Source organism: Puma concolor, chromosome A1, assembly GCF_028749965.1.
Source record: "Puma concolor isolate L17-30 chromosome A1, mPumCon1.1.hap2, whole genome shotgun sequence".
NCBI lineage: Eukaryota > Metazoa > Chordata > Mammalia > Carnivora > Felidae > Puma > Puma concolor.
This window is the reverse complement of record NC_141667.1, coordinates 151,362,237-151,382,263: the sequence shown is the minus strand read 5'-3', so window position 1 is coordinate 151,382,263 and position 20,027 is coordinate 151,362,237. Positions and strand designations below refer to the sequence as shown.

The 20,027-nt window shown below is 38.8% G+C and overlaps 1 long non-coding RNA gene across 4 annotated transcripts in view; it reads right to left on the bottom strand.

Annotated features, from left to right (window-relative positions):
• The window catches only part of LOC147584556 (uncharacterized), a 69,610-nt gene that overhangs the window by 38,775 nt on the left and 10,808 nt on the right, over positions 1-20,027 (bottom strand). For 3 of the 4 annotated variants that reach the window (XR_015251180.1, XR_015251184.1, XR_015251182.1), the window contains exons 2-3: positions 18,306-18,402; positions 16,434-16,592 (exon numbers count right to left, since the gene is read on the bottom strand). This is a non-coding gene — a long non-coding RNA (uncharacterized LOC147584556). The remainder of the gene's footprint in view (positions 1-16,433; positions 16,593-18,305; positions 18,403-20,027) is intronic. The other variant, XR_015251183.1, reaches the window with a different exon arrangement.

Sequence of the window (20,027 nt, the reverse complement as noted above, 5' to 3'; positions counted from 1 at the left end):
TGATTTTTCTGCATCTGAAATAATTTTTAAAAGATTAATGTGAATTATATTGATTGAATTTTAATCTTTTAAGCAAATTTTTAATGTCTATTTTTGAAAGAGAGAGAGGGAGAGAGATGGAGTGCGAGTCAGGGGAGGGGCAGAGAGAGAGGGAGACACAGAATCTGAAGCAGGCTCCAGGCTCTGAGCTGCCAGCACAGATCACAACCTGGGGGCTTAAGCTCACAAACTATGAGATCATGACCTGAGACGAAGTTGGAGGCTTAACCAACTAAACCACCCAGGCACCCTGATTGATTTTTAATCCTGCCAACCCTTAATCAATGTGGGACAAGCCCCACATCGTCATGATGCATTATCTTTCTAATATATTGTTGGATTTGATTTGCTAAAATTGTGTTTAGAATTTTCTGTCTATGTTAATGGGAGATATTGGTCTGAGTTTTCTTCTAAAGTCTGTCTGATTTACAAAGATAATGCCAGCCTCATGAGATGAGTTACAAAGTACTCTTTTCCCTTCATTTTTTTTTTTTTTTTTTTTTTGGAAAAGTTGGAACATAACTGGTGGTGTTAGTTCTTCCCGAGATGTTTAATAAGATTCACTAATGAACCCATCTGTGCCTGGAGTTTACTGTGTGGGATTTTAATTTCTTATGGCTATTCAGGCTATCTATTCCTTCTTGAGCAAGCTTCAGTAGTGTTTTTGTTTTTTGTTTTTTTGTTTAATTGTGGTTAAAAAAAACACATAACATAAAATTCGCCATATTACCTACTGTTACATGAACAGTTCTAGACAGTTAAGTATGTTCATAAGTATGCATAATAATGCAACAGATCTCTAGAATTTTTTCATATCACAAAACTAAAACTCTATGCCAATTGAACAAAAACTCCCCATTTCCTCCTCCCACTATACCCTGGAAATCATCCTGTTTCTATTAGTTTGACTACTTTAGCTACTTCATATAAGTGAAATCACACAGTATTTGTCTTTTTGTAACTGGTTTCTTTCATTTAGCATAATGTTACCAAGGTTCATCCACAAGGCAGAATGTGACAGGATTTCCTTCCTTGTTGAGACTTTATACAAGGTATACATACTTGCATTGTATGTATATACCACATTTTCTTTATCCATTCATCCAAAGATGAATTTGGTTAGCTTCCATCTCTTAGCTAATTGTGAATAATGCTGCAATAAACAAGTAATGCAAATTTCTCTTCAAGATCCTGATTTCAATTCTTTTGGATATATACACAGCAGTGGGATTCCTGGATCACACAGTAATTCATTTCTAACTTTTTTGAGGACCTGTCATAATGTTTCCCATAGCAGCTGCACCATTTTATATCCTACCAACAATGCACAACAGTTCAAATTTTCCACATCCTAACAAGTTGTTTTTTTTCTTTTTCTTTTCTTTTCATACAATGAGTGTGAGACAATAGCTCATTGTAGGTTTGATTTATATTTCTCTAATTATTACTAATGTTAAGCACCTTTTCACATCCTTGTTGGTCACTTGTATATCTTCTTTGATGAAATATCTATTCGAATCCTTTGCCCATTTTTTAAATGGTTATTTGGTTTGTTGTTGAGTTGTAGTTCTTTATACATCCTGAATATTAACCCCTTCTCAGATATACGCTTTGCAAATATTTTCTCCCATTCCACATGTTACCTTTTCACTCTTGATTATTTCCTTTAATGTGCAGAATTTTTAAAATTTGACGTAGTCCCATTTGTCTAGTTTTTGCTTTTGTCACCTATGGTTTTGGTGTCATATCCAAGAAATCATTGTGAAATTCAATGTCATGAAGCTATTCCCCTACATATACTCCTAAGACTTTTCTAGTGGTCTTAGGTTTAAGTCCTTAATCCATTTTGACTTAATGTTTGTATATGATGTGACCTAAGGACTAATTTTCATTATTTTGCCAGTGGTTGTCCAGTTTTCCCAACATCATCTGTTGAAGACAGTAGCCTTTCCCCATTGGGTGGTGTTGGTACCCTTGTCAAAAGTCACTTGACCATATTCGCAGATTTTAATTTTAGGCTTTCTATTCTAATCCATTGGTCTAATGGATAATTATTTATTATTTATGTTTTGTTATTTTTATTATTATTATTTATACTAATACCACACTCTCTTGATTACTATAGCTTTGGAATATGCTTTGAAATCTTGAAATATGAAGACTCCCAAATTGGTCTTTCTTTTTCAAGATTGTTTTGGCTATTCAGAGGCCCTTGAGATTCCATATGAAATTCAGGAGAGATTTCTCTAGTTCTACAAAAAATGTCTTTGGGAATTTGATAGGGATTGCTATGAATCTGTAGATCACTTTGGGAGAATGGACATCCTAACAATAGCAAGTCTCCCAGTGAACAACAAATACTTTTCCCTTTATTTGTGTTTCTTTATTTAAGAATATATTTTTCCAGAAAAACAAAGCAGTTTTATTAACCATCTGACACATTTACATAATACTTTTTATCCTACATTTTTTTGGCATAAAACAACACAATTTTGTTTCTTTTTTAAAATTTATTTAAATTTTAGTTAGATAACACACAGTGCAATATTGGTGTCAGTGATCCATCACTTACGTACAACACCCAGTGCTCATCATAATTGCCCTCCTTAATACCCATCACCCATCTATCCCATCTCCCACCAGCCTCTCTCTGTCAACCGAAGTTTGTTTTCTATTATTGAGACTTTTGTAATTTGTTTCCCTCTCTTCCCTTTTCCCCCTGATGCTTATATATTCACCTGTTTTGTATCTTAAATTCCACTTAGGTGTGAAATCATATGGTATTTGTCTTTCTCTGACTGACTTAATTCACAAGGCATAATACATTCTAGCTCCATTCACATTGTTGCAAATGCCAAGATTTCATTCTTTTTGATGGCTGATATATATATATATATATATATATATATATATATATATATATATACACCAGTTTGTCTTTATCCAGTCATCAGTTGATGCACATTTAGGCTCCCTCCCTCCATACTTTGGCTACTGTTGATAATGCTGTCATAAACATTGGGGAGCATGTACCCCTTCAAATATATTTTTGTATCCCTTGAGTAAACACCTAATAGTGCAATTGCTGGATGGTAGCATAGTTCTATTTTTAGTTTCTTGAGGAACCTCCATACTGTTCTTCAGAGTGGCTGCACCAGTTTTCATTCCCACCAACAGTACAAGAGGGTTCGCCTTTCTCCACATCCTTACCAACTCCTATTGTTTCTTGTGTGTTAATTTTACCCATTGTGGCAGGTGTGAGGTGGTATCTCATCATGGTTTTGATTTGTACCTCCCTGATAAAGAGTGATATTGACCATCTTTTCATGTGTCTATTAGCCATCTGGATGTCTTCTGTGGAAAAGTGTCTATTCATGTCTTCTGCCCATTTCTTAACTGTGATGTTTGTTTTCAGGGCATTGAGTTTGATAAGTTATTTATACATTTTGGACACTAACCTTTATCAAATATGTTATTTTTAAATATATTCTCCCCATTCCTTAGGCTGCCTTTTAGATTGTTTCCTTTGCTATGCAGAGGATTTTTATCTTGATGAAGTCCCAATAGCTCATGTTTGCTTTTGTTTCCCTTGCATTAAGCAATGTGTCTAGTAAGAAGTTGTTCCAGTAGAGGCTAAACTCTGGGATTGTGATGCCTCCCGCGTTGGTTTTCTTCCTCAATATTACTTTGGCTATTCGGGGTCCTTTGTGGTTCCATAAAAATTTAGGATTGTTTGTTCTAGCTTTGAGAAGAATGCTGGTGCAATTTTGATTGGGATTGCATTATATGTGTAGATTGCTTTGGGTAGTATTGACATTTTGACAATATTTATTCTTCCAATACATGAGCAGGGACTGTTTTCCCATTTCATTGTGTCTTCTTCAATTTCCTTCATAAGCTTTCTATACTTTTCAGCATACAGATCTTTTACAACTTTGGTTAAGTTTATTCCTAGGTATTTTATGGTTCTTGGTACAATTATGAATGGCATCCATGTCTTTATTTCACTTTCTGCTGCTTCATTATCAGTGTATACATGCAACCAATTTCTATACATTGATTTTGTACCCTGCGACTTTGCTGAATTCATGTGTCAGTTCTAGCAGACTATTGGTGGAGTCTATCGGGTTTTTCGTGTATAATATCATGTCATCTGCAAAAAATGAAAGCTCAACTTCATCTTTGCCAATTTTGATGCCTTTGATTTCCTTTTGTTGTCTGATTGCTGATGCTAGCACTTCCAACACTATGTTAAACAACAGAGGTAAGAGTGGACATCACTGTTGTGTTCCTGATCTCAGGGGGAAAGCTCTCAGTTTTTCCCCATTGAGGATGATATTAGCTATGGGCTTTTCATAAATGGCTTTTATGATGTTAAAGTATGTTCCTTCTATCCTGACTTTCTTGAGGGTTTTTATTAAGAAACGATGCTGTAGTTTGTCAAATGCTTTTTCTGCATCGATTGACAGGATCATATGGTTCCTATCTTTTTTTTATTAATGTGATGTATCACAATGATTTATTTGTGAATATTTAACCAGCCCTGAGCCCAGGAGTGAATCCCTCTTGATCATGGTGAATAATTTTTTTAATATGGAACCACAAAAGATCCCAAATAACCAAAGTAATATTGAAGAAGAAAACCAAAGCAGGAGGTATCACAATCCCAGACTTCATCCTCACTACAAAGCTGTAATCATCAAGACAGTATGGTATTGGCACAAAAACATACACATAGACCAATGGAATAGAATAGAGACCACAGAATTGGACCCACAAATGTATGGGCAACTAATCTTTGACAAAGCAAATAAAAATATCAATGGAAAACAGACAGTCTCTTTAACAAATGGTGCTGGGACAACTGGACAACAACATGCAGAAGAATGAAACTAGACCACTTTATTACACCATACACAAAAATAAACTCAAAATGGATAAAGGATCTGAATGTGAGACAGGAAAAAATCAAAACCCTAGAGGAGAAAGCAAGCAACAACCTCTTTGACCTCAGCCACAGCAATTTCTTACTCAACAAATCTCCAAAGGCAAGGGAATTAAAAGCAAAAATGAACTATTGGAACCTCATCAAGATAAAAAAAATCCTCTGCAATGCAAAGGAAACAATCAATAAAACTAAAAGGCAACCGACGGAATGGGAAAATATATTTGCACATGGCATATTGGATACAGGGCTAGTATCCAAAACCTATAAAGTACTCACCAAACTCCACACCCAAAAAACAAATAATCCAATGAAGAATGGGCAGAAGACATGAATAGACACTTTTCTAAAGAAGACATCCAGATGGCCAACAGACACTTGAAAAGATGCTCAACATCACTCCTCATCAGTGAAATACAAATCAAAACCACACTGAGATACCACCTCACACCAGTCAGAGTGGCTAAAATGAACACATCAGGAGACTATAGATGCTGGCAAGGATGTGGAGAAACAGGAACCCTCTTGCACTGTTGGTGGGAATGCAAGCTGGTGCAGCCACTCTGGAAAACAGCGTGGAGGTTCCTCAAAAAGTTAAAAGTAGAGCTACCATATGACCCAGAAATAGCAATGCTAGGAATTTACCCAAGGGATACAGGAGTGCTGATGCATAGGGGCACATGTACCCCAATGTTTATAGCAGCACTTTCAACAATAGCCAAATTATGAAAAGAGCCTAAATGTCCATCAACTGATGAATGGATAAAGAAGATGTGATTTATATATACAATGGAATACTACTTGGCAATGAGAAAAAATGAAATCTGGCCACTTGCAGCAACATGGATGGAACTGGAGGCTATTAAGCTAGGTGAAATAAGTCAGTGAAAGAAAGACAGATACCATATGTTTTTATTCATATGTGGATCTTGAGAAATTTAACAGAAGACCATGGGGGAGGGGAAGGGGGAAAAAAGTTATACAGAGGGAGGAAGGCAAACCATAAGAGACTTGGATGATGAAAACAAACTGAGGGTTGATGGGGGTGGGGGACAGAGAAAAGTAGGTGATGGGCATTGAGGCAGGTACTTGTTGGGATGAGCACTGGGTCTTGTATGGAAACCAATTTGTCAATCAATTATATTTAAAAAAAAAAAGAAGTTGTTCCAGCCGAAGTCAAAGAGGTTGTTCTCTGTGTTCTACTCTAGAATTTTCATGATTTCTTGTCTCACATTTAAGCCTTGCATCCATTTTGGATTTATTTTTGTGTATGGTCTAAGAAAGTGGTCCACTTTCATTCTTCTGCATGACGCCGTGAAATTTTTCCATCACCATTTGTTGAAGACACTGTCTTTTTATCATTGGCTATTCTTCCCGCTTTGTTGAAGATGTGGGTCCATTTCTGGTTTTTTATCCTTTTGCAGTGACCTGTGTGTCTGTTTTTGTGCCAGAACCAAATTCTTTTGATGACTACAGATTTGTAATATAGCTTGAAATCTTGAATCATGAAGCATCAAATTTTGTTTATCTTTTTCAAGATTGCTTTAGCTATTATGGTCTTTTTCATTTGATACAAAGTTTAAGATTGTTTGTTCTACCTATGCAAAGAATGCTGCAGCTATTTTGATTGGGATTGCATTAAATGTGTAGATTACTTTGAGTAGTATAGATGTTTTAACAATCTTTGTTCTTCCAATCCATGAGAATGGAATACACTTCCAATTCTTTGTGTCCTTTTCAATTTCTTTCTTAAGTGTTCTATAGTTTTCAGAATACAGGTATGTTATCTCTTTCATTAGGTTTATTCCTAGGTATCTTAATGGTTTTGGTGCAATTATAAATGGGACTGATCCCTTGATTACTTTTTCTGCTGCTTTGGTATGGGTGTATAGAAATACAAACAGATTTCTACACATTGATTTTATATCCTGTGATTTTGCTGAATTCATGTATTAGTTCTAGCAATTTTTTGATGGAGACTTTTGGGTTTTCTACATAGAATATCATGTCATCTACAAATATTGAATGTTTGACTTCTTCCTTGCTGATTTGTATGCCCTTTATATCTTTTTGTTGTCTGAGTGCTGCGGCTAAGACTTCTAGTACTATGTTGAATGGTAAGAGTGGGTATCCCTGTCTTACTCCTAACCATAGAGGAAAGACTCTCAGTTTTTCCCCATTGAGGATGATATTAGCTTAGGATCTTTCAAATATGGCCTTTATGATGTTGAGGTATGTTCCATCTATCCCTACTTTGTCGAGGGTTTTTATCAAGAATGGATGCTGTATTTTGTTAAATGTTTTTTTTCTGCATCTATTGACAGTATCATATGGTTCTTATTCTTTCTTTTATTAATGTGGTGTATCACATTGATTGCTTTGTGAATATTAAGCCAGCCCTGCATCCCATGAATAAATCCCACTTAATCATGGTGAATAATTATTTCAGTGTAATGTTGAATTTGATTTGCTAGTATCTTGTTGAGAATTTTTGCATCCAGGTTCATCAGGGATATTGGACTGTAATTTTCCTTTTTAGTGGGGTTTTTGTCTGGTTTTGGATTTAAGGTAATACTGGCCTCAAAGAATGAGTTTGGAAGTTTCCTTCCATTCCCATTTTTTGGGGAAACAATTTGAGAAGAATAGGTATTAACTCTTCTTTAAATGTCTAGTAGAATACCCCAGAAAGCCATCTGACCCAGGACTCTTGTTTGTTGTGAGATTTTTGATTATTGATTCAATTGCTTTGCTGGTTATGGGCCCGTTAATATTTTCTGTTGCTTCCTGTTTCAGTTTTGGTTGTTTCTAAGTTTCTAGAAATTTTTCCATTTCTTCCAGGTTGCCCAGTTTGTTGGCATATAATTTTCATAGTACTCTCTGATAATTGTTTGTATTTCTGTCGTGTTGGTTGTGATCTCCTCCCTTTCATTTGTTATTTTATCTATTTGGGTACTTTCTCTTTTCTTTTTGATAAGTCTGGCTAGGGGTTTATCAATTTTATTTTAATTTTTTTTCAAAGAATCAGCTCTTAGTTTTATTGATCTGTTCTACTGTGGGTGTTTTTTTGTTTTGTTTTGTTTTGCTTCTATTTCATTTCTTTCTGCTCTAATATTTATTATTTCCCTTCTTCTGCTGGGCTTAGGCTTTATTTTCTGGTCCTTTTGTAGCTCTTTTAGATGTAAGGTTGGAATGTGTATTTGGGGCCTTTCTTGCCTCTTGAGATAGGCCTGAATTGCAATATACTTTCCTCTTAGATCTGCCTTTGCAGCATCCCACAGAGTTTGGACTGCCGTGTTTTCATTTTTATTTGCTTCCATGTGTTTTGTTGTTGTTGTTGTTGTTTATTTAATTCTCTAGCTAACCCATTCATTCTTTAGTACGATGCTCATTAACCATGTATTTAAGGGCTTTCCAAGTTTTTTCTTATGGTTAACATCAAGTTTCATAGCATTGTGAACTGAAAATATGCATGGTATGATTTCCACATTTTTATACTTTTTGAGGGCTGATTTGTGACCCAGTATGTGATCTATTCTGGAGAATGTTCCATATGCACTCAAGAAGAATGTGTATTCTGCTGCTTTAGGATGAAACAGTCCATCTAGTCCACTGTGACTTTCAAAGCCATTGTTTCCTTGTTGATTTTCTGCTTAGACAATCTGTTTATTGCTGTAAGTGGAGTGTTAAAGTCCCCTACTATTATTGTATTATTATCAATGAGGTTTTTTAGTTTGTTACTAATTGTTTCATATATTTGGGTGTTTCAAATGGGGGGGGGCATATATTTATAATTGTTAGATCCTCTTGATGGATAGACCCCTTAATTATGATATAATGCCTTTCTTCATCTCCTGTTAGTCTTTGTTTTACTTTATTAGTAGTATTTTTAGAGAGAGTGAGCACACACAGGGGAGAGAGGCAGAGGGAAAGAGAGAGAATCCTAAGCAGGCTCCATGCTCAGTGCAGAATTTTAGGCTTGATCCCAGGACCCCAGAATCATGACCTGAGCCGAAACCAAGAGTGGGACACTTACCTGACTGAGCCCCCCAGAGTCCTCTACAGTCTTTGTTGTAAAAATCTAGTTTGTCTGAGGGGTGCCTGGTTGGCTCAATCAGGTAAGTGTCTGACTCTTGATCTCGGCTCAGGTCATGGTCTCATGTTTGTGAATTTGAACCCTATGTTAGGCTCTGCACAGTGAGGAGACTGCTTGGGATTCTCTTTCTCCCTCTGTCTCTGCCCCTCTCCTGCTTGCTGTCTCTCTCTCTCTCTCCCTCAAAATAAATAAACTTAAAAAAATAAAAATTTAGTTTGTCTGATAAAAGTATGGTTACCCTAGCTTTCTTTTGATGTCCATTAGCGTGATAGATGGTTCTCCACTTCCTCACTTTAAATCTGTAGGCGTCTCTAGATCTAAAATGAGTCTCTTGTAGGCAGCATATAGACAGATCTTGGTTTTCTTATCCATTCTGATATCCTATTTCTTTTTTGTTTTGTTTTGTTTTAATATATATTTATTTTTGAGAGAGAGAGAGAGCATGAGCATGAGAGGAGAAGAGAGAAAGGAAGACACAGATTCCAAAGTAGGCTCCCGGCTCTGAACTGTCAACACAGAGCCAGATGCAGGGCCCAAACCCACAAACCATAGATCATGACCTGAGCCAAAGTTGGATGCTTAACCAACTGAGCCACCCAGGCATCCCTGATACCCTATTTCTTTTGATTGGAACACTTAGTCTATTTACATTAAGAGAGACTATTGAAAGATATGAATTTAGTGCCATTGTGTTACCCACAGAGTTGTTCTTTCTGGTCTATTCTAGTCTTTGTTGATGTTCTCTGGTCTGTTCTAGTCTTTGGTCCTTTTATTTTCTTCTCCACTCAAAGAATCCCACTTAACATTTCTTTCAGGGCTGGTTTAGTGGCCACAAACCCCTTTAGTTTTTGTGAATCTCTTTCTCTCCTTCTATTCTGAATGACAGCCTTGCTGGATAAAGAATTCTTGGCTGTATATTTTTCCCATTCAGCACACTGAATACTTCCCACAACTCCCTTCTGGCCTGCCAAGTTTCTGCGGACATACCTTATGTGTCTGCTTTGTAGGTTAAGCACCTTTTGTCCCTAGCTGCTTTCAGAATTCTCTATCTTTGTATTTTGCAAGTTTCACTATGACATGTCATGATATTGACCTATTTTTGTTGATTTTGAGGGGAGTTCTCTGTGCATTTGAACTTGAATGCCTGTTTCCTTCCCCAGATTAGGGAAGTTCTCAGCTATAATTTGTTCAATTAAATTTTCTGTCCCTTTTTCCCACTCTTCTTCTGGGATTCCTATGATACAGATATTGTTTTGTTTTATAGAATCACTAAGTTCCCTAAGTCTCTCTTCATGATCTAATAGTTTTCTTTCCCTCTTCTATTCAGCTTTATTATTTTCCATAATTTTATCTTCTATATCACCTATTCTCACCTCTGCTTCTTCAGTTCTCATTATGACTGTATTAAGTTGGCTTTGAATCTCAGCTATAGCGTTTTTTTTTATTTCAGCCTGACTAGTTTTTAGGTCTCTGAGCTCTACAGCAAGGGTTTCTATGGTGTCTTCTATACTTTTTTTCAAGCCCAACTAGTAGTGTTATGACTTTTGCTCTAAATTCTAGTTCATATATATTGCTTATATCTGTTTTGAGCAAGTCTCTGACTGTGATTTCTTCTTGACCTTTCTTTTGGGAAGAATTCCTCAATCTTGTCATTTGGGTGAAGTTTCTATCTTTTGCATGCTTTGAAAGCTTGTTATGTTTCCTGCATCTGAGATAATGCTATATTAAGAAAGGGTCATACACTGTCCAGGACCTGGGACTCCAGGACGTGTTCTGCTATATGCTGTGTGCACAGTGCTTTTGTGTTTTGGCTGTTCTTTCCCACTGGTCAGTCCTCTGAAGAGCTCCTCCTTGCTTGCAGTGGGCAATGTTTGGACCTTTAACTAGGTGTGCTTTTATTTTTTTCTGTTAAAATAAGCCTGGGGAAAAAAAGAGGGAAAAAAAACCTGATTCAAGAGAGAGAGAGAGAGAAGGAAAAAGAACAACAACAACAAAAGGAATCAAAAAACTTTAAGCCTGATTCCAAAGAAAAAGGGGGGGTGGGGAGAAAGAAAAAGGAAAAAAAAGTCTGATCAAAAAGAAAAAAATAGAAAAAAAGAAATGAAAAAGCAGATAACTAACAAAAAACTGTAAGCCTGATTCTAAAGGAAACAAAAGAAGAGGGGGGAGGGGGAACACGTAAGCCTAGTCCTATTTCCACCAGAACTTCAGGTAATGCTTTGAAGCACTCTATTTTCAGTACACTTGGTGCATGCAGGGTGCAGCCTGTACTGGTCTTCTGGATGAAAGGCCTTCTACACTGGCTCAGAGTCAGTCCTGCCCCCATAAATAAGTAGTTGCAGACATAGGGGGGGCTGGATTCAATGTAAGTGGATCCTGCCTTCACTCATGGCTGCTATGTTGCTCTCTGAAGTCCCATTGTGTTGGTGTTGAGGGGGAAATTGGAGACACCCCACTCTTTTGTTCCAGGACAGGGGACTTCACAACCTCCCCCCGCCCCGCCCCCCCACCCCCCACCCCCCCCCACCCCCCCCCCCCCCGTTCATAAATCCCTCACAGAATAGCAATGGCAGGCAGCATCCACTGCACCACAGCTCACCTGAGTCTTTCTTTGGCGAGAGGCTGGGATTCAAAACACAAAATTGTAAAGGACCAAGCACCATGCAGACCTGCTCCCCTTGTCAAGAGTAGAGCCACTCTGCACCTTGTCTGATGTCCTTTATCCCAGAAAAACATTTCCACACCTTTGCCTTGCTCAGAATCCATGGTGTATCACTGCTAATAGCAGCAGCAACCAGGTTATCTGCCCTCTGTGGGCACCTCTGTCCCCTGCTTATGAAAGGCCTTTTGCTGGTGCCTAAAGGGTCTTTTGTCCTTGAAGATGCAATACACTCTCTTCCAAAAGTACTCCAGGAAGGGGAATGTTCTCCCCCAGTGTTCTCAGGAGATTCCTACACTGTACTATGCACTCTGGGGCCCGCTCCCTCCTCTCCAGGAGCTCCTGCCACAGCTCCATATCAGAGAAAGTCATGCCCTTCCAAATCCTCAGAGTTTGAGCTCTACACGCTCTTTGCAAAAAACAAACAAACAAAACAAAAAACAAAAAACCTGCAATGCTCAGTACCTCTCACTCCATATTCTGTGGTCCCAAGAGGTTTTCCGCTTATGCAAAGTTAACACTGCACTCTCTGCACCTTTCTCTCTTTCTCTCCCTTTTGCCTCTCTACAGAAAGGGCTCCCTCTCCTCTCCCAATTCACTTCCACACACCTCACACCTGCCACACTGTCTCCCTCTAACCATGGAGACCCTTCTGCCAGTGTGCAGATGGGTTTCCTGGGTGTTCCAAGTGATCTGACCTAAACACAGCTGTGTTTGAGGGATGAGGAAAGCCCAGAGTTCCCCTACCTCACCATCTTAAATCCTTTGTTTCAGAATGTTTTATATTTTCAGTGTACAGATTGTTCACCAGCTTGGCTTATTCCAAAGTATTTTATTCTTTTGGTACTATTGTAAAGGTTTTTTTAAATTTACTTTCTGGATTTTTTTAGACCCAGAGTCTATGACAGATGGTGACCCCGACGTGATAGAGGAAAGGGGACTATGGGCTGAAATGGGCAAGGAGCCCACGTGGCCAGATGGTGCCACAGAAGGACTGCAGGACACCGGGGAACGGTTAAGGAGCTCCAAGAAAAAAATGCACTGGGTACAGTCTCTACCTGACAAGGTAAGGGATAAAGTGAAACTATATTAGGATTCGCTGCTGCAGAACTTTTGAGAGATCTATCATGGGAAACTCCCTAGCCTCTGAACAAAAGTGCTATATTCAAATTCTTCAGTCCCTAGGAGACAGCAGGGACTAGTCTAAATTATAAGGCTCTCCTTAGATTATTGGCTGTCCAACAAAATTGTCCTTGGTTCCCTTAAAGTGTGAGAATGAGTAGGAAAAACAGTAAAGGCCAGGCATTCTAAAGGGGCTAATGTCCCCTCTAAAGTAATCCTCACCCGGTCCATCATCCGCACCACCCTTCCCTGCTTGAGCTCAGACTGTGTATATGAAGACCTAGAGTTATTTAAAAAGGAGGAAAAACCTCTTTCCCCCTATAGTCAGACTGAACTGACTGGACTAGAGCCTCTGGCTCCTTTACAGCCAGAAGATACTCCTCCTCCCCCAGAAGGGTGGGACGATATGGAGCCTCTGAAAACCTCACCGACCAGCTCTGATAAAGTCCTCACCCCACTGCAAAAGTACATTTAAAAAGCCCACAAGGCTGGTAAATTCCAGCTGTTTCCCATTGTCAGGCAAAATGGGCAATGTGGCCGTGAAGGGCTGGTCTTTCCAATTGTAAAAGAATTGCAAAAATCAGTTCACCTGTATGTCCCTCACAGCCCTTTTACAATCGGTATTTTAGAAAATATTTGTGGCACTCATTCCATGTATGCCTGGGACTGGGGCTCTCTTATGAGCATCATTCGGACCCCAGCCCAGTATGCTGTCTGTGCTCAAGAGTTTAATGATGCTTGCATGACTCCTGCTTTGCAGAACTTTGTCACTGCTATTTAGGTGTCTTTTAAACAACTGTCTGACAAGGGGCAGTATCCCCAAACAAGGCAGTGAGCCCAACTTCCAATCACTGTCAAGTAAAACAATGCACTGAAATAGTGCAGTGGATTTTACACAGGCCATCCCTAATATAGGGGATTCTAACACTCTCTATCTTACTGTTTCTCTCTATACACTCTTATTACTCTAACTATATGTGAGGGCTTCTCCCTCATTCATTCCCTGGATTAATAACCATGATAAGCCGACTGTCTCTGGCTAGTCTACCTCAGGATAGAGATTTTAAGGAATATTCCCAAACAGCTGCTGAAACTCCGTTTGTTTCAGGGAACTTCCCTGTCTTCTCTGGCCCAACATGGACTGCCTAATTCCACTAGTGGAAAACAAAACAAAACAAAACAAGAATCAGTATCTGCTCATCTATCTGAGGTGATAGGCTTTAGGACCATGTGAACTCTTTTCTCTGCCCTCGGTGCCTCAGTCTGCCTTCTGGCCTCTCAGCAGCACCTCACCTTTTCTGCCTTCCCTTCCCCTTCCTCCTGTTTCTGCACTGCCTGGGGTGTGGACTACAAATCTGGCTCTTCAATGCCTCAGACAACATGCTGCTCCTTGCTCCCCACTCTGTCAAAAGGCAAAAAACACCCCCTTAAACTTTAAATTTCCTCACTGGTTCCATGGGGGAAAAAAATTAACAATGGTAAACTTTCAAGGGGGCACAGATAAAATATTATTAAGACAGGCATGTCTTTTAAATTATAGAACTTTATTCTACTAAGGTTGACTAAAGGTCAAATAAGCTCACTTTATCTCTGTTCCAATTTGTTAGCAAAAGGATGACTTAAAGTAATGGTTAACTTTGCCTCATAGTTTTCATGGATAATTGTTAAGACAGATTTCAGGGTCTTTGGTAGCCTAAAACTTTAACATTTTGCTTGAATGGTAAATTGAATTAAGTTCTTTGGACATTTAGGTGTCTTTCAAATCAAATGGAATGCTGAAGCATTGCTTACTAAATAGGTTTATGCTTCTGACTTCTTATAATAAATAAATGAATAAATAAATAAACTGAGACTATTTAAATCCATGCTTTATGCTTAATGGATTCATAAGTCTATCACCTAAAAATATTTTTTTAATTTAAAAAAAATTTTTTTAACGTTTATTTATTTTTGAGAGACAGAGAGAGAGAACTAACAGGGGAGAGACAGAGAGAGACGGAGACACAAAATCTGAAGCAGGCTCAGGCTCTAACCTGTCAGCACAAAGCCTGACATGGGGCTTGAACCCAAGAACCATGAGATCATGACCTGAGCTGAAGTCAGTTGCTTAACTGACTGAGCCACACAGGTGCCCCCAATTTTTTTTTAAGGTTTACTTATTTTTGAGAGAGAGAGAGACAGAATGTGATCAGGAAGGGGCAGAGAGAGAGGGAGACACAGAATCCATAGCAGGCTCTAGGCTCCAAGTTGTCAGCACAGAGCCTGATGTGGTGCTTGAACTCACGAACTGTGAGATCATGACGAGCTGAAGTCTGACCCTTAACTGACTGAGCCACCCAGGTGCCCCCCAAAAATTTTTCTCATGTAACAGATAATTCACAATTGGTCACTACTTAGGTTTTCCCTGGAGACTAAAGTTTCTAAGAGTTAAAATTCTGCTAAGTGTAGTTAAAACTCAGGCAAACATAACAAAAGCAACTCTGTTATGTGGAAAAGTAGGAGATATAAAAGAAAGATATAAGAAATGGAAATATATTTTTGTTAAAGGTAAAATAAAGTAATTTTGTCTTAAATGAGACTGGATATTTTGAGAAAAATGAGTTGGGACAAAATCTAAGTGCAAAGAAAAGTTGTAAAATGTTCATGAGGGAAAATCTTTAAAAAGGAATTTTATGTGTGGTCAGGATGGACTAAGGTTAAAATAAATGGTTTTTAAAAGTACACAGGGTTAAGATAAAGATTCCTCCTCCTTTGATCCAAAGGCTGGGAAAATGATAACAATACTCTTCATGCCAGCCTCCAAATCCTCCACATTTGCGTTGTTCCTGTTTGGCAAAAGAATGGACGCCATATAAGGGATGGATAATACATGAAGGGCTTTTACTAAGATACAAGGGAGCCATTTTACTAAACTTATCCCATGGTATGCCATAAATGGGTATCCACGTGACTGAAACATACTTATATGGGTATTACTAAAAAAGACAGGAAAATAGACCTTAACTTTGGCTCTTTAGCCCCCTCCCTCAATGGCCAATGATCAATATGTAAGTTACTGCTGAGCAAAAATAAAATTAGTACATCCTACAACAACCACACACACAAAAAATACATTATTGTTAATGGTGATAAATAAGCAAATAAATAATTTTAACAAAAAGGGTAAAACAACAGGACAACACACCCTTTCAAGTTGTTTTACTTAAGCCTTGGTTAGAATTAACCATTCCTTATAATCCACCAGGCCAAAAAGTTGTAAAATGAGCACATGATATGCTCAAAAACATGTTAAAAAACAAAACGTGGGAGATACCCCTGGTTGTCTGCATTACAACCTCAGCTCCTTCTTGATCTTGCTAGGATTACTCTTAACTTTTTAAATCTCAACACTCAAGGACTAACTGCAGCTGAGTGACATTCTTCAAAATAAGATAAACCCTCTCACCCTATGGTGCCATGCAAAACCCCTGAAGGGGGGCCCTAATGGACTGGGCCCACTAAACTTCTCCTCTAGGGTCAAAGATATGCTTCTGTTCTTTCAGATTCTGGACTTCTCTTGTTTGGTGAAGCCTTACCATGGCATTATGGAGACCTCCAGGATATCTTCCAATGAACCAACACTTCCAGAGAATGACTCTGAGTGAGCAGCCACTGGCCCCCTTTTTTCAAGATGGAAGAAGCCTCTTCATGGACTCCTCATCCTGAAGCCACTCCACTAATGCAAGTCCTTGCCCCTGATATAACATGGGGAATCCTTAAATGCATGTCTAACCAAGCCGACATCCTCTTACAAAACAACGATATTGCATATACCCCTAATTCACATATGATGGCCATGATTTCTGTCATTAACAAAAATTCAATATGTGTAAGCCTGATTCTACTCCTTTCCCCTCATTTGTCGAGGCCAAGCTCAATATTCATATTGGGTTCATCTCCTTAACCCACCTATACTTGATAGCTTAACACTCCTAGCCTGAGATATTCCTATTAGCAATAATGACAAAGTTCATGGAAGGAGCCAATCTTAACCCGCCCTTCCAAACTGAACAAGAGCATTGACTTTATATGCCAAGACCTCAATGGTGGCTTACTTCAGCACCTCCTATGTGTGTTACTAAACTCAACAACTTTTCTGCTTGCCTCAAACTAAAAATCAGCTGGCTTTTGCATGTACAGCCCAAAACCTCTACAAGGCCAGAAAATTTTCCCTTTTTCTCAGCCATAAGCTTTGATATACCTCAAAAAAACAAGCATATTTCATACTCCTAATGTTATAGCTTGCTCTAGTCTCAAATATTCAGACCACCCCTGGAATAATACTCCTTGGACAACCTGTTATGGAGAGACTGAGCATAATCTTCACTAGGGTAATTGGACTATTATTGACAGGGGTCCTAGAGGACATCTTGAAACAAAATATTCAATAAGACCATATCCTTTGGCCAGCCTAGTAGGGAGGATAATTCTTGGAAAAACGGAGCCTTGTCCGGCCCTATAATTTCTGCACATAAGGGGAAATTAAAAGGACCTTGGCTTGAAAAAAAAAAAAAAAGCCTTGGCTTGTTAATCTTTAGAAGCTAGGTCTTCCCTTCTTTATTTGTACTATTAGCCACAGAGAAATTTATGTAAAACAACATGCTAACCTAACTTGGGCCTCCCTGTACAATAACCAATTTACACCGACCACTATTTGTGTCCTTTCTCTCTACATTCTCTTTGCTACCTCCACCTTACAGAGCCAACAACTAGAAAATAATTTAATATCTCTACCTCCCAAGGCTGGTTTATGTCCTGCATAAGTAATGATAACAAAAAATTAAAAATAGACCTACCCTATGACCCAGCAATAGCACTGCTAGGAATTTACCCAAGGGATACAGGAGTGCTGATGCATAGGGGCACTTGTACCCCAATGTTTATAGCAGTACTCTCAACAATAGCCAAATTATGGAAAGAGCCTAAATGTCCATCAACTGATGAATGGATAAAGAAATTGTGGTTTATATACACAATGGAATACTATGTGGCAGTGAGAAAGAATGAAATATGGCCCTTTGTAGCAACATGGATGGAACTGGAGAGTGTTATGTTAAGTGAAATAAGTCATACAGAGAAAGACAGATACCATATGTTTTCACTCTTATGTGGATCCTGAGAAACTTAACAGAAGACCATGGGGGAGGGGAAGGGAAAAAAAAAAAGAGGTTAGAGTGGGAGAGAGCCAAAGCATAAGAGACTATTAAAGACTGAGAACAAACTGAGGGTTGATAGGGGGTGGGAGGGAGGGGAAGGGTGGGTGATGGGTATTGAGGAGGGCACCTTTTGGGATGAGCACTGGGTGTTGTATGGAAACCAATTTGACAATAAATTTCATTTTAAAAAATTTTTAAAAATAAGTAATGATAACATCACCCAATTAAATATCTCCTTTTATTAGTACTTACCGCATCTCAACCTGGGTTCCTGTTAATAGCACTGTACCATATATACATCCATCAGGACTAGGTGCACTTTCCAAGCTTATTCGACACTGGCACTCTGCTGAAGGAAAAAAAAGATTTTTTGGCCTGTTAATCATGGGCATCCTCGCAGCAGTAGGTGTTATCACCTCTGCCACTGTAACTGCAGTCAATCTGCATTATACTATCCAAACGTTCCATGTCCTTAATAAATTTATAGTCAACACTACCAAAGAATTTATAAGCCAAACTTCCATTGATAAACAAGCTTTGGCCCACCTCAAAGCTCTTGAGGCTGCAATGGAATTTATTGGGAAAAGACAAGAGTACTTGTTCCTCCACTCTAAACTGCCCTGTGACTCTACCAGCATATCTGCATGACTGGCATTCCTTCTAATCACTCCCAAGTTTTGGATGCTGTCCAGACACACCTTCGAAGTGTCCTGTCTTCCTATCTCTCTGACAATATAAAAGATTTAGATATGACTTTGCGCTAACAGCTACAATATGCAGAGGATCAGCTTAAAAATGAATGGGCTGATTCCTGGGAAATGTGGCACGACCTAAATCCTTTCTCACTTATGGCTAGCACCCATCTCAAATTCTGGGTAACTTTGGGAAGCAGAATGCTTTTACTGTGTCTCTTTTTATGTCTTTGCAGAATCACCCTCCAAGCCATCCAAAAGCAAAAGAAGGACCAGGAGCTCATCATGACAGTCCTCAAACACGAAACCAAAAAAAAAAAAAAAAAAAAAAAAAAAGAAAGAAAGAAAGGAAGAAAAACAAAAAGGGGGAACTGTGGGAAATAAGCTTACAAATTCCCTGGGCTTACACCAATGGGTTAGCAAGGCATAAAGAATTGAAAGCCATAGGATGCTCACACCCGAGTTTGGGTAATCAAGACAAGGCAACCAAGAATAGGGAGGTGAAAGGCACCCCAGAACAGAAAGGGGGTGCAGAGCCCCCAGAATAGAGAGGGAGGGGCAAAGGCCCAAAAATAGGACGGTGCAAAGGCACCAATATAGAACATAGGTATATGAAATAAGCAAGATTAGATATTCAGGATGGAAGCACCCCCCAATTTAGTACTATAGCAGAAAGCTGCTTTCACAGGAAGAAAGGACCAAGAGAGGTAAACAGGTAAATTGGGCTATGGACCGCTGCACTGCAGGTGAAGCAGCCCAGAGCAGAAATGATTAATGAAAGAAAAGGTGCCTTGTTAACTCTGAGGCTATTTCCCCTACCTGTCTCATCCCTTAGACTAGCTAAGATGAACAGAGGTAGTGCCTTATGTCGCTGTAAACAACCTTCCACCAGACTGCCCGGCATTAGGTATTTGTTTTGTATTAACCAAAACCCCTAACCCTGAATATCTTCAAGACCCCCTTTCCCTCACATCCTCAAGTTAATGTTCACAGATTCATTGTCTCTTTGTTCATGGCCATCACCATGTTTGTAAGCCTTCTGATCCTAATAAAAAAAGGGGCAAGGACTCTTATTCGGGGCTCTTGTCTTTTCCCAGACATTAGCCATCTCTCATGTTCTCATCCTGCATCCTGCTCTCTTGCTAGACAAGAGAGAACTTTAGACCCAGAGTCTATGACAGATTTTTCCTTTTTAGTATATAGAAACACAACTACTTTTTGAGTGTACTGTATCCTGAAACTTTGTTGAATTTGTTCATTAGTTGTAAGAGTTTATTAGTGG